This window comes from Perognathus longimembris, chromosome 15 (genome assembly GCF_023159225.1).
Source record: "Perognathus longimembris pacificus isolate PPM17 chromosome 15, ASM2315922v1, whole genome shotgun sequence".
Lineage (NCBI taxonomy): Eukaryota > Metazoa > Chordata > Mammalia > Rodentia > Heteromyidae > Perognathus > Perognathus longimembris.
Window position 1 is genome coordinate 57107214 of NC_063175.1, and position 15315 is coordinate 57122528.

A 15315-nucleotide genomic window follows, 5' to 3' on the forward strand; every position below is an offset into this window, starting at 1 on the left:
CAGGAGCCTGAGAGACGAGGCTCGCAGTTCAAAGCCAGGACAGGTAGGAAGTCCGCAAGACTCTTACCCCCCAATTAACCACCCCAAACCCAGAGGCGGAGCTGTGGTCTCAGTGGGGGCGGGGGGGTCAATGTTGGGTGAAAAGCTAAGGTGGAGCACCCAGACTGTAATTCAGGCACCGGGAATGGGAAAGAAGAAAGAAGAAAGGTTTTATGGTCTAAACTTTAAGGAGGAAAGGTCTTTTGAGAAACCTGATGGAACAAAAACAAAAGAGGAGGAGAAAAACTAAAAAAAGAAGAGAAGGGAACGGCCTGTGTCCAGCCGGCTTGACGCCAGCGGAGCTTGCCACCCCCTCCTCCCTCAGAGGGAAAGTGAGGACTGTCCGGGCTTAGGGTTCTCCTAGGAGAGGGCGTCTCTGTGGAGGCGGCGGCTTCATTTACATTTCCCGAGGGCAAGCACACACGAGGCGCAGTTCCCGGGCACCTCTGTGCGGCCCTCCCGTCTGCCTGTCTACCTTCCTCTACGACGCAATTCATCCGGCCACAGGTGGAGACGGGCGGGGGGAATCAGAGGAGTGGAACCAAACATATGCGCGATGATTTAAAAACGAGTGTGTTGATAAAGGTGCTCGGGAACAGCACAGGTGAAGGGAAGCCAGCGAACCGGGTGGCATTTACTGGCATTTCATTGTTATTAACGACCAGTTACGTTATGTCCGGTGAACCAATGATAGCTGTAAGACTGGGGTCCCTTCCGGAAGCACCTGCAGTGACACCGCATGACGGAGGCCACACAGGGCGGCGATCCCCCTTTCTAGAGAACTTGTGTCTCGCGTGGGGGCCCACACAGGAACGGGCCCCGCCTTGAGGACTGGCCTCGGGAAGCCATTGCCAAAGGCCTCGTGGGCAGGGTCACCGGCGTGTCCCCTCGCGGTTCCCATCTTAACACGGAGGCCCTGTGCTTTCAAAGTCAAACGCAACAGCCTGGACATGTGACTAGAAATCGATGCTCACGGCCGTGTCCTACTCCCTGCATCCACGAGGAAATCCTGGCCTCTTCTCCTCCGTCTGCCTACCTTAGTGTCGGTTCTGCCTACCGCTTCCTGAAAATTCCCTAAAGCCTTTTTTAGAAACCAGCTGTGTGGAGAGGAAATCATGCCGTGGACGAAGCCAGTGACCGGCTGCGTGTGTCATCTGTTAGTCACCCTGCTTTATCACACTGACAAAGCCCTCACCTTCCTCTCCAAGCATTTCCACAGCCTCACCCTCCACAGAGAAGGCTCAGATCCCATGACTCAGTTTCTTTTGTTTTGAGGATCCTGCTTAGTCACTTCCCGAATAGCATTCTCCAATCGTGACAGTCAGCCAGCGTTACAGAGTAGGCTTTCAGATTCCGTTCAACTCTTTTAGGTTAGGATGCGCTTTCCTAAACGCTGTTTTGCCTTTTAAATCCCCAGGGCTAGTACAGCTTCCCAGCCAGGCCGTGTCCATCTGTCATCAGTGGGTGGCTTTGGGAAGACTGACGTCTTGGAGCACGGGGCGGTGGAGTGGACACTCCATTGTCCAAACTCTTACACGTGTATTTCCTCCTGGGAACTGGGCCTTGTAGGCCTTTACCAAGAGCAAAAATTCAACATCCCACTGAAAAATACCACGCATGGTAAGCTACGGGCTTCCTCCGTATGCCCCTGGGTTCCTGCTTCAAACCGTGAAGAAGTCCAGTTCTTTTCTCACACTCAGCTGTAGCGTGGTGAGTTGTTCCCATTATCTGAGCTCAGTCTGGGGAGAAGAGACTGTTTGTCAGCAAGATACGATTTTGTTGTGCTCCTCGGGCTAAAGATCTAGAAGGCACATCTTCCCTTTCGCTAGCTTGGCGTTTGCCCTGCTCACTTCCTGTCATTTTGAACACAAGCTAGCTAAACCAGAGAACATAGCAAGCCAAAAACGAAAATCTAACCCAACAATAACAGCAACCAAACCCAAAGGTACACAAATAGAAAACACATCAGCGAAATACTGCACTAATACTCCACTCATTTTATAATTCCTCACCAAACTTGTAAAGGTCATTTTCCTCAAAATACAAATCTATTCACCCTCCTGTCTTAGAGAAAAACATACTTGAAATACTGGCTGAGCTGTGAAGTTATCCAGATACCCACGACGGAAGTACACATTAATAAGTGATTTGTGTGTCTTAAGACTTTGGCACATGGTGTGTTGGGAACGTATTTTCACTTCTCACCTTTCCTCTTTTTTTACTCTTATAATCACAGGCATACAACTATAGCTACTGTTTCCTTATCTGTTGGTTGTGTTTGGGGTGCGGGCCATAGCAACACAGCCAGTGATAGTTAACCTCAGCATGCTTGAGATGGATAGAAAATGTTGATTATGGAATCACTGGAAAATATTAACTTTTTTAAAGCTCTGCCATTTTGTGAGCTTAAAAGAAATAAAGACATGTGCCATTAGTCTGGAGCTACATCCCTTTTCTACTGCCCCATAGGTACCTGTCTCTGTAAGATGATCTCTTACCCCCTTGTCTGACCTGTCCTGTAGGTCCTTTTACCATTTCTCCCTTGTCCCGTGTGAGGACAGGAGTGTTAGAGAAATTCCCGCACACACAGGTCTATGCTGCATGTTTGGTCTGCTCTGCAACCTTACTGAGCTCTGCTGGTGCCTTCTCCCGACCTGAGGGGATGTCACACCCATCTTTCAGCCCCCAGCAAAGGGGAGGGAAGAGCACTGTCCATTCGTAACCTATCCCTTCATCTCCATTGGCCAGAGCATTACCGCAGCTTGAGCCAGCCGCACGTAATTGTGGGAATTGTAGTTTCCCTCAGGAGACACCCTGGACACAGCTAGAAGTTGGGGGCAGTCACAGAGATACCTAATTTTTGACATTGGTCTTTATTTTTTTAAAAACCTGAATCCTGTCCTTTGTGGCCTTCCATTTACCATGTTGTGATTATATGTGATACCATATGTATATGTTGTGATTATATGTGACACCATATATATGGTGTATATATGATATGTGATATCATAGATATGAAGATTCCAGTTAAGAATCGAGCAACTCTAATTGTCAAATTACTGTTGATATGGAAAAATTCCTATATATGCTATGTTTCTTTAACATAGCATTTATTTAATTGAACTACAAAATCTCCAACTGCTGTCAGAGGTCTAATGTTTTTTGGAGTTATTTTCATTGTGAGTTTAATACCACCGTTCTCCAAGTGTAGAAATCTATTAGGCGGAATATTTTCTTTTTTCTAACCCTTCATAACTCATCATCTTGCTCTTCTAGTTCACACTGAAGAGATCATAAAACCCGTATGGCCATTAAAATTCGGATGCGATCAAGGTTATTTTTCCTCTGCGTGATGGGTGCTTGATTCCTTCTTGAAATGTGAGCGTTCTCTAGGGGAGCACACTTTTCCTCCCCCACTAATTCGCAAACCTGTTCCAGATCCGTTCTGGGTGCCGGGCGAGGGAGGTTTTTGAATAGGAAGAAACGATTGTGCTCATGTTTCTCAGGTTATAATCTCCACTTCTGAAAAGTCTTAAACCCTTGTCCCTGGGCAGGTCCATAAAAATGATTCTGTGCTTAGTGAGTGTTCCCTTAGATAATAGGAGAGCTCCCCCTACTGATTGGCCCAGGGGAGCTGGGGGAGGGGCTAACCTCGGTCCTGGCTCCAGATAACTCCAGTGCTCAGCACAGACCAAGATGAAAATCAAAAAGAAGCCTGTTTGACATCGGCTTTTGAAATACTTAAAACATCAGCATTTGTCAAGTGGAAAGATTTTCATTTCAAAGTTCTAGCAGGCTATTATTATTCCAAGCAGTGGAGAGTTAAAAAAGGTTGAACAACTATAATAATGGTGGTATCGAAATGTGGGGTGCTATTAGGTTTTATTGTTTGTTTGCACGGAACGATATCACCTAGTTTTGTTTGGGGTTTGTTTAAGAAACGTCGGTTAATTAGACCATGCAAGTCACTCTGCGTTCTGGAGATTAATTAGGTTTCCCGGCCTCGCTGGGTTCCAGGGCCGGGCTGGGGGCCCACTCGGTTCCGCTGGGAGATGTAGGAGGTGACTGTCTCACGCTGAACTGTCAAACCCCTCTGTCAAGCAAAGAATGGGAGTTTAGTCATGTGGCGCTTGAAAGCTCGTTCAAGTTGTAAAATGTTGGATTCTATTTTTATTAAATCACTTAAACTTTCAACATAGTGGAGAAAGATTTAACATACATCTCACGAGCCATTTTGCACGCATGTTTCTTTTTTCGTTTTGGAAAAAAAAAAAAAAAGTACAGCAGAGGAGACTTACATAACAAAAGTGATCGTTCTGAAGGGACCAAAAAAAAAAAAATGCCAAACGAGTGAACTATTAAAATCTCTTCAATGGATGAGGCTTCCCACGGTTGAGATTTTTCTATGTATCGTGCTCTGGGAAGCTCTTCCGAGCTCCTTCAAACTGTACAGGTATAACCACTCCTTATTGTTTGAGGGTATTGTACAGGAAGAAGTGGGAGAGGCAGCAGGAAAATACTCCTCGTGAGAAGAACCCCCAAGCAGAGAGAGCAAAGCGAGAAGCTGGAGGGACGGACCTGGTGGGGGGCTCCATGGAAACACCGCTCTAGGTGAAGAACCGTTTTCTTATCTCACAGTTTTCTTCCAGAACTATCCGCACACTTTCCAAGATGCCTTTATTGGGATAGAACTTAATACACCCTGAAGGTGTCCCATTCAAAGTGTGCACTGTAACTGTAATCTGAGATCCTTTTCATCACCACTGGCCAGAGAGACTCCTAACTATGACTCGCCCCACACCCTGCTGGTCCTGGGGACTCCAGGAAGACAGGGAGCGACTTCGTAGGGATTTGCCCATGATGGGTCCCCCAATGGAGCCTGGCTCTTTGATCTACTGTGACTGGTGATTTCATGGCCTCACGGCTGAGGTTCATGCTCTTTCTTTTGTACTACCATGTAGTATTCCACGGTATGGGCATACCGCCTTTTGTTTATCGACGTTTCTTTGGAAGAATATTTGGCTCCTTCTCTCTTCCTGGCCATGACACGTGCTAACTGCTCTGAATATGCATGCGTGAGTATTCGAATGGGCGCCTGCTCTCATTTTCCCGAAGAAGACACCTGGGGATGAATGGAATTTTATGGTGCCTTGAGAGTTCACATCTTGAGGAACTGCCAGCGTATCTTTGTCCTTTTCCTTCCCAACCAGTGAGGCTAGTTCCACCCTCTCCGGAGCGCCACCAGCCTTTTGGGTTGTCATTGTTCTATCGCATATTTGGTATTCTCTTACTGTGGTTTTGCTTGACACTATCCTCGTGACAATCAAAGTGACAATTGGCACTGAGCGTCATTTCGTGTATTGTCTCACCATTCTTATATTTTCTTTGGAAAAAAAAAAAGTCTGTTCAACCCCTTTGCTGATTTATAGTTGGATCATTCTCATCATTGAGATGTAAAAATTTTTAACGAAAGCAGTCTCTGAGCACATGCTGTATAGCATTTGAAAACAGATTCTCTAATTTTGTGGGTTAATTCTTTACTTACTTGATGTTAGTGTGTGATGCTAAAATGGGTTTTACATTTTCGTGAAGCCGAATTCATCCATCTAACTTTGAATTTGACCAAGGCAAAATTCCAACAGGTCACAAAGATTTGTTTTCTTTCTCTTACGTTATTTTTTTTAATGTGAAAATTGCTGAAAGTATTAATTTTTGTTTTTCTGTAGATGAGGTCTTTTTTCTCTGACTTCTTTCAAAGTGTCCTCTTGATTAGAGTTGTCATTTTGTTGGTGTTGTTTGGGTTTTTGTTATTGTTTTATTTTGCATTTATCCTTCTTTTTGTTCCCACTTCCTTAAGCCAAAAATCAATGCTCAGACAATTGTTTGCTCTTGACCGATTACTCTGGACAAGACTTCTAGTACCGAGATGAAAGGGGGTAAGAATGGGCACCCTGGTCTTGTTTCTGAACTTAGGGGAAAAGCCTCAGCTTTTCATGATGGAGTGAGTGCAATTTTCCCCGAGAGTTTGCTATATGCCTTGTTGCCGGTTACACTACAGAATATTATAGCCCAGTCTAATTGAAATAGTTACGATAAACAGAGGCAAGAGAGGCAGATGAATAAAGAAGAAAGCCGAACTGTATAACCTTTAAAGTCCGTGTACACTTTCAACTTTCAAGACAGTAAAGTATATAATGTTTAGGAGTTTATAAGAAATTGCATTATATGGGGAGAAGAATGTCATAGAGCGAACGGTTCTAGGATAATTGTTTAGAGTTGAAGGTAGAGTAAGCATGCTTGGTGACAACATACTAAGTTAAATGAACCAAGCAGATAAGAAAATAAAAGTGAGGAAATAATAAACTAATAAAGTGAGAGTGAGAGAAGACACACACACACACACACACACACACACACTTATCAGTTAAAAACAGTAACAACAATAAGATGCGCTTTGCAACTGTTCAGACGTCCGGACCCTCAAGTGCCAGCACAACACCCTCAGATGTGCGTGAAAGCAGGATGCACGAGCGTATACAAGCGTGCAACGTGCAACAAAAGGTGCACCACTTTGCGCAGATGGGGCGAATGCAAGGGGACAGCAGAGACGCGCGAGCGTCTTCAGGAACTAAGCGCGCTCTTGACCCCGCGGCCTGGCTGGTCTCCCATCATGCCATTTCCCTGTTGGGGTGAAAAGCACGCCCTCCCCAAATCCTGCTCCCGGCGGCTCCTGTGGGTCTTGTCACCGTTGCCCGACACTCAGAAACAATCAGCACGCTCTTGAGAAGGCAGAGCTGCGAACGCGTGAACTTCGAAGAGCCTCTTGCTAAGTGAGAAGAGCCAGTGCCTACCGGCTACACGGGACGGGGTTTGAACCGTTTGAACTGGTCTGGGGAAGGCAAGAATCGGCAGCCAGGGAACGGAGCACCGGTTGTGAGGATTCGAGAGGGGAAAAGGAAGGACGGGCACAGCGGCTGTTCCCCATGCGATTCCTCCGTGCTGAAGACACGCCGCCCTGCCTTTGGATCTGCAGGGAATACAGCAGAGAGAACCCCGGGAGATGACGTCTGTGAATGTAATGTCTCCCTAGTCTCTGAATTTGGGGGCCCTGGATAAGACTGTCAAACCTGCTTGCAGTTCCTTCCTTCCTTGGAAAGCTCCGGACTGGGGTTGAATGAAGAAGTCTGGTGAAAAGTCTGATCTTCTGCAAACAATAAACCTATGCTGCTGTATTTCCTCGTCACATCTTTCCTCATAATACATCAGCTCAGATTCCTGTTTTTCCCTGTTCTGTCTCGTATTTAATCAACCATTTCCCTCAACTCAGCCCTTGGAAATCATACCTCTCAGAATTAATGGCAGTGCATTTTATCCATTTGAATGGACTCATGTTTTGTGTTTTATTCTTTTCTTTTTTTCTTTTGGTCTGGGGAATTAAGATCCATGTTGGTGGTTCAAAAGTGGCCTGAACTCTGAGACCCCGTGGTGGAATTCGGAGAGAGGTTGTTGACAAAAGTTTATGGTTAATAGCAGCATGGAAACCATGATACCTGTGTTCATTTCTGTTCCGGACGTTATTCAACAGTAATAGGACAGACATGTCATGAAGCGTTCCCAGGCTTCAGCTCCTACAATGATACCGACTCCTAGGTGGCTAATAGAGATGGCCCAAGGTTCCCTCGGCATTGGCCACTTAGACGCTTGGGATTCCACGCTGTGCTTTGCTGAGCGGGGCAGCCGCTTGATGAGGACATGGAGCCGGACGATTAAGGAGGAACATTTGATTTGCACGTAGCTATAGTCCAGAGCCAGGTTAAGATTCCAACAAAAATAAGAATCAGAACAACAATGGCGCTAATATAAAAATGTTAACAGCAAGGCCCGGCATTTCCTCCCCTGTGGTGTGCTACACACTTGTAACAACTTCCAAAAGAAACATACGGGGCACGTTGTCCTAACGCTGGAGGGAAGGGAGGTGGGGAGGGTCGTTCCAGGTGGTGCTGCCGGTGAATGAAGACGCAGGTGGTCCACATGCAGAGCCGCAGCCCGCTCCCTGCCGTGGGAAGGACTGGGTCACGAGCGTCAGTTTCTGTGACTCGAAGCCCAGCGCGATGGGCCACTCTCCCCCTTCCCGGGAGCCGGGAGCTCGGGCCAAGTACTGATGGGCATTTCCACCCCACCGCTCCTTCCTGGAGCTCTGGGGCCAGGTAAGACCCATTGTGCCATGCTACTCCATGCCTGTCCTAGGAAACCAGGACAACGGAGGGGCTGGGTTGGGTTGGGAGGGGTGGGGAGAATGGTAAAAGAGGGGGTATCAATCAAAGATGCATTGTACTTAGAAAGGGGGACTGAAAGGGGTACTGAGAAGGGGGACTGAGATGCCCGCAGGGCTCTCCCCTTGGGGATACATGCGTGGCGCAGCTCCTGCCTGGCGCCAGGGTGACTCTGACCTTCATGAGACGTCCCTCGCACGGGCTGGGCGCAGGCTGTGGTAAAGTGAAGGGGGCTGGCGGGTGGGTTTCAGGTTCCTCACCAGTTGATCTGCTCTAGAGTGGCACGGCACAATTAGACGTCAATGCATTTCAGGCCTCCCTCGAAGGGAGATATACTGTGTGTCCCTGCTGGTCCAGAAGACGTGAGCAGAGATGTCTCTTGGGCCTGCGGAGAGCCCGGGCAAGTATAAGCCCTTGGGGGAGGCTTGCCGGTAGAAGCAGGCCACCTCAGTCCCTTGCAAGGGGGAGACGTGGCTTGTCAGGAAAGGCTTCAGTGGGCCTGTTCCTAGCCTGGCCTGCAGGAGAGCCTCAGCCGCAGCAGCCTGGATTTCAGGCTGAGCAGAAGACCCGAGAGGGATGCTCTGAAGTTGGACCCCACAAACCTGCGCGATGGAAACGCTGCTGCTGTAGACACTGACCGACCCTGTGGAAATCCGTTACACAGCCATGGACATGACCCAGAGCGCCGGCCCAAGCCTTCCCCCTGACCTTCCGTGGCGTGTTGTCCAGTCTGTCCATCCAGGCCTGGGCAGCCTCTGCCTTTGATGTTTGTTTACCAAGGCGTTGCCTTCAGTTCCAATTTTGTAATTACTTCCTCCATAGTCTCTTTCTACGTTCACAGCTTTGACTCTCATGCATGTTGTAAATTTCCAGGAGGATTTATCGTGCTTGCAGGCTCAAGACATCCATCTTTGTTTTTCTTTATGGCTAGCTGGCTATTGGATGAGAACATTTTGAATGAAGCACCTAGCGCCCATTTGGCTTTGCAAAATCCGGGTTTTGCAACAGGGAGATACCTGTATTTGAAGTGGCTTTGAGTCAACCATATGCCTAGGATAAAAACAGTTTTAACGAGTGATTAGAATAACAGCAGCAGTTTACGTTGCTTAAAATTTTCAGAGATGGCCTGGGAATATGGCCTAGTGGCAGAACTTTCGCCTCATATATAGGAAGCCCTGGGTTTGATTCCCCAGCACCACATATATAGAAAATGGCCAGAAGTGGCGCTGTGGCTCAGGTGGCAGAGTGCTAGCCTTGAGCAAAAAGAAGCCAGGGACAGTGCTCAGGCCCTGAGTCCAAGGCCCAGGACTGGCCAAAAAAAAAAAAAAAAAAAAGAATAATAAAATAATACTTAAAAAAATTTTTTTTCAGAGACGTTTCCTTCTAATCCACATCAAATCGAATGCTTCTAATACCCCAAAGCCCCATTTTTTAATGTGGTGGGACTTGACCATAGATTCTCTGAAGACAGGGACTGTATCCGAGTCACGTATATGTCCTTAGTTCCTCTCACAACGTGTTTTGTAGCTTGCTCAGTAACTTCTGAGTGCCTGAATTAGCTTAGCCCTGGTCCTGTGGTGTGAGGGTGTGCTTATCTTCTCTGCCAATAATGGTGGCATTTAAAGGAGACGTCAACTTACCATGGATACAGTCTCAACATTCTTACACAAAATGACGCCTCACATCCCCTTACAATGATGCTTTTCACAGTCTTCATCTTGACGGCGGGGTCTAGCTCATCAACCCTACCTCTCCGTACGAACGGATGGTAGCTGTTCATCATTATATTTATACTCTCATTCTCTCCTCTGTTCTTCCTTCCATCCTCTGACTAATCAAGCTATGACTTCAAATGTTGTTTTTCTCAAAAAAAAAAATCCTCCAGCATATTGTTCAGGAAGCCCTCAGCATTATGATAGTTTAAAAATGTGCATTCTGTAAACAAAGGCAACGGGATGAATCATACGTGCTGAGTAACAATAGCTGGAAATTTCCAAGGCGAATGTGAAGGTACGCGTTAGCACGTGTCTGCTCCTACGTCGGCTCCTACGTCGGCCGTGGTGATGGGACTGTTGGGCTGTTGTTCTCAGGTCCTCTTCGACTTCGCGCCTCTCTAGCCTGAGTGTGAGTCTGGAGAGGTCCCTTCGCTCTCAGTGGGAAGGAGGAACGAGAGGAACAGGTATTTTTTACTTTGGGAATGTGTTTTTTTTTTTTATAGCTAATAGAGAGAAAATGGTAGGTGGAGAAACGTCAGGCAGGATGGACAATAGTTCATTCATGAGGACCTTAAGATAACTTTTAAAAAAAAACACCTTCTTTTTTAGTGTTGCCAGAAATAAGGATTTTATTTATGAGGAAACGAGAAAGGAAGGACGAAGTCAATAATACATTTTATTACTCAACTTACTCTTTTCTTCTAAAGCACAATACTCATCCTACAGACAGACGTCTTCCGGAGCGCAGTTCTGGAACACGAGGCCCGCGGGTGGAAGTAGGGGTGTGAAAGGGACATGGTGACCCCCCCGTCGTCTCCCGAGGCCGGGTTTCTTTCTTAGCCTTGTCTGGTCAGGGGCTGACTGCGCTACCTTCCCCAGCATCCCCGGGACGGAGGCGGGAGCACAGGGTTGTGCGGGCCGCAGGTGCTCCTCGAACCCGGGCCCACTTGGTTCTGCTCCCGATCACGTGACGCTCCCCGCTGACCGTGAAGTGCACACACACCCGGACACACTGACCGTGCAATGCACACACACCCGGACATACTGTGCAGTGCACACATACCCGGACACACTGACCGTGCAGTGCACACACACCCGGACACACTGACCGTGCAGTGCACACACACCCGGACACACTGACCGTGCAGTGCACACACACGGACACACTGACCGTGCAGTGCACACATACCCGGACACACTGACCGTGCAGTGCACACACACCCGGACACACTGACCGTGCAGTGCACACACACGGACACACTGACCGTGCAGTGCACACATACCCGGACACACTGACCGTGCAGTGCACACACACGGACACACTGACCGTGCAGTGCACACACACCCGGACACACATGCAAGGCCCGGCTCCGAGGTAACACGCGCTCACTGCGCGCACGACGTGCTGTCAGATGGAGAAGCCACGCAGAAGTGTGGCTGTGCGGCGGAGGACCCCGCAGGCCCCGGGGGGAGCACGCGAGGGCTGACGGGAGGAGAGCCGCCCTGGTCCCCGGGGGCCGAGATCTGACGGTGGTGAAGGTCAAGCTGGGGAGCAAGGCCGCCGGGGTGGGCTGGGGGGGCTTTCCTTCTCTGTGGGGCCCATCTGACCACGGGCGGGGGGCATCGTGTGGCGGAGCTCACGGGTAACCCAAGGCCGCCCGTGGACTGCGGTCAGGCCGCGGCTGAGGCTCTGTGCCCGGGCGTGGCAGTCTTGGCCCCCGTCCTTCTCCTCTTGGGGTACACGGCCATCACGGTGCGGACCCACCCGGTGTCCCGGCAGCCGGATTTCTATCCTGCCGGCTGCTGGGGCTCCCGGTGTGGCTCTTCACTCCCCCCCCCAATCCATGGGGCTCTGAGGCGTGATTCATTACCTGCCCTTGATCTTCAGAATTTTGATTAATGACAGAGAAACCTGAAAAGTTCAGAGTTTGGCTTCGGTTCAAACGAGCACCCGGAAGTTCAAGTGCTTAATTCAAACTGTCTCAGCCTTCGCCCGGGTAAGCAAATGGGGATATGCAAAGGGAGTCTGGAAAAAAGAGCCCCTCTCTTAGAAATTTCTAGTCTTTCCTTCTTCTCCTTAGGCCATGGCCCATAAATACTACAAAGACGTCACTTCTTCCTTGCATGGGTTCTGCTTTGTCGCGCCTGGCCGGAGCCCAGGTTTCTCGGCTCTGAGGGGACAGGCAGCAAATCACGGCGGGGAAGTTCGGGTGGCATTGTTGGCTGTCACGGTCCGCCACCCGCACCCGCGGCTCGCGGGCACCCAGAGCGGTCGAGGCGCAGCAGCTCCGGGGCGCGGAGCGAAGAGTTATCTATTTATCCCTGGCGAGCCCACTTCTTTTTTTGAGAACCGTGAGAATGTGCTGATACCGTGCGAATGCATAGGCGTCACAGGACAAAGACAGGAGGTGATAAATGACAGCGGCAGACATTCCCTCCAAAACGCGCACAGCTTTCCCCCGGCTTCCTTCAGCCAGGCGGACCCAAAGCGGCGGCGTCGGAGGCCCGTGGTCCGAGGTCAGAGAGCGGTGCTCGTTCGAGAACCTTCTCTGTTCAAACTCCCCCTCCCTGGGCAGCCCCCCGAGGTCAGAAGGGGTCGTGGGAGTTGCCAGGTTCCGCGTGTTGTAAGTTTCAAAAGGCAGAACCAATTCCACAGGGCTCCTCTGGCCGTGGATGCCGCCATCTACGCTTCGTTTGCAGCCGGTGACCGATTCCAACTCCCTCGAGAACGCCTTGGGACCCGGAATACATGCAAGTATTTTTCTTTGTATGTTAAACATCCCAGCAGCCTGCAAACTAGCAGTGAGCACAACCCCTGGGGGTCAGGCTTCACGGGGGTCTTCACTGTGGATGGGACAGGCCGGCCCCGGGCCTGGGGAGCAACGGCTTGGTGGCTTCTCGAGGTGGCACTGGAGGAAGCGTAGATACTCCCCCCAAAACACAGGACACGCAGAGGTAGGTGAGGCCAAACCCCAGTTTTCAGCCTCTGTGGAGCGAGAGGAATCCTCACGGGAAGCGCGGTGTCCCGGTGCCCACCTGCTACGGTGACCATTATCTGGCAGAGCAAGGTCGCCGGAGGACAGGCTCGTTTGAGCCCCTGGCCGCGGGGGTTTCTGTCCGCTGTCCCTGGCTCTGTGGGTTCTGGGGATTCCCACGGAAGGGGGGACTTGCCCTGCCAGTCAGTCTTCTCCGTGAACGGCCACACACACGTGTGCGGAGCGTCACGCGTCGAGCCGGGGGTGAGGGCGAACCTCCACACGTGCGTGCTGCCGCCGGACCTGGGCGATGCTTCTGTCAGAGTCGCAGCCGCAGAGTCACACCCAGCGGCCGTGCGCCTTGGCTCTCTCCTCTCCCGCGTGAGGTCAGAAACACGCAAGCTTATTTCTCCACCACCGGTTAGTAAGTTTTGGATGATTCTAGACAGTTACAATGGAAGATGAATGGAAAGCGTTGCCACACTGATTTTATTTAAACAGTTTTAATGCTTTGAAATTAAAAGTTAATATTGAAAGAGGCCGCGCATGTTCCACATTCTTTATTTTATAACGACAGCAGTTTCTGTTTGGATGCGTTTCTTGTATAAAGCTTGATGGTATTTTTTTTATAGTTGAGTACTTTAAAAGTGTGTAGACTGGCAAACATGCAAATGGGGACCAGAGTGGGGTTTACACTGCGTCTCACACTTGCCGGGCGTGGGGTCCACTGCTGAATCACTTTGACAGCCCTATGAATAAATACTTCCCTGATCCCTATTTGGTGGAGCGCACACACACACACACACACAGACACACACACACACACACGCACACACACTCTCTCTCCCTCCCTCTCTCTCTCTCTCTCTCTTCAGGTTTTCCTATGGTGTTATTTTAGTAAATAAATTCTTACCAGGTTGAGTTTGGTTGTCTTTTAAGTAAAGTTCCACCTCTCTGGAGGTGGTTACAGTCAGCGGATATTCGCGTTCATTAAACCTCGCGTTTCTCTCTGAGGTCACCCTATGGCTTTCCTTTAGAACCTTCTGTCCGCCCTCGACCTTGGGGCGGCCTCTGACTTCCGCGTGTAGGGCTGCCACGCCGTGTTCCCGTGAAGTCCCCGGGGGTCACGGAAAGCTGGTGCCCTGGGCACCGACGCCAGGCTCCCTTTCTATCCTCCTGCTCTGCGGTGCTGCTCACCTGCACGTTGTCCACACTGCGCATGCGGCTGACACCGGGCAGAGGAAGGTGCTGGAACATCACCCAGGACGCGTCAGCCTCTGACGGGTGAAATGCGGCCACATGCCACTACCCTCTTAAAAATGGATTCTATGTTTTCTCCATTGCAATTTCAGAGTACAATTAAGAAGTTGGAACATAGGTATGTTGGCGACCAGTACATACTCTTTCTCCAAGTTGTTGCTAGGTGCCAACAGCTTAAGAATACACAGCATTACTTTTTCATTACTTTTGCTTCAAAGTACTGCTTGCAGACACGTCACAGGTGACTTTTGGAAAGGAACACTAAAACAAACAATCATTTATTCCTTAGCTGTTTCTTGCGGAATCAAGGGAGGCCATGTGCGTTTTTCACAGTGGGTAAACCGCCTCCTTTTCACAGGAGGACATAATTACTGTTTTGAAAGCCAGTGTGATGCAGCCCCCCCAGCGCACCAGGCCGATGGTGCTCCGGAACGCACGCCCGGGACGGCCGTGTCTGTGCAGCGGTGCTGTGCACGGCCTTCCTCGCTCTTCCGGAAACCTCTGACGAGCGGGAAGGCAGAACCGCTCAGAAGCCTGGCGCCCAAGCGCCGCCTTTCCCCGCGGAGGCCGCGACAGAGTCAGCGCGCTCAACGTGGGTGGCGTGGTGAATGTATTCGCGGGGAACGGGGAAAGAACGGACCACCTAACGGGAGGAGCGCGCCGAAGAAGCGGAGCTCAGCACAAGGCGAATCACAGGCTTCCGGAGGAGGCAGCACGTAAGCCGCAGGAAGAACGTTTCTGCGGTGGAACTCAAGTGGTAGCGGGTGCCCTCCGCCCCCGCCAGGCGGCTCGCAGGAGGGTGACCCCCACCGGCTCCCCGAGCAGCAGGGCCCTGGGCACGGGCGGGGTCGCTGCCGTTTTGCTCCTCTTCCTTCTATTCCTTCCACCTTCCATCTCCTACATGATGCCCCGTTCAGAGGGTGTCTGGTTTACCCTGCTGGGACCTGCGCTAACACTTTCACCTTCGCTGTCATTCCAGGTGATTGCTGATCGCCCTGGGACGGTGAGAGTGGATTAAGGCCAACACGGAACGCAGAGTGTCCCTGAGCCTTG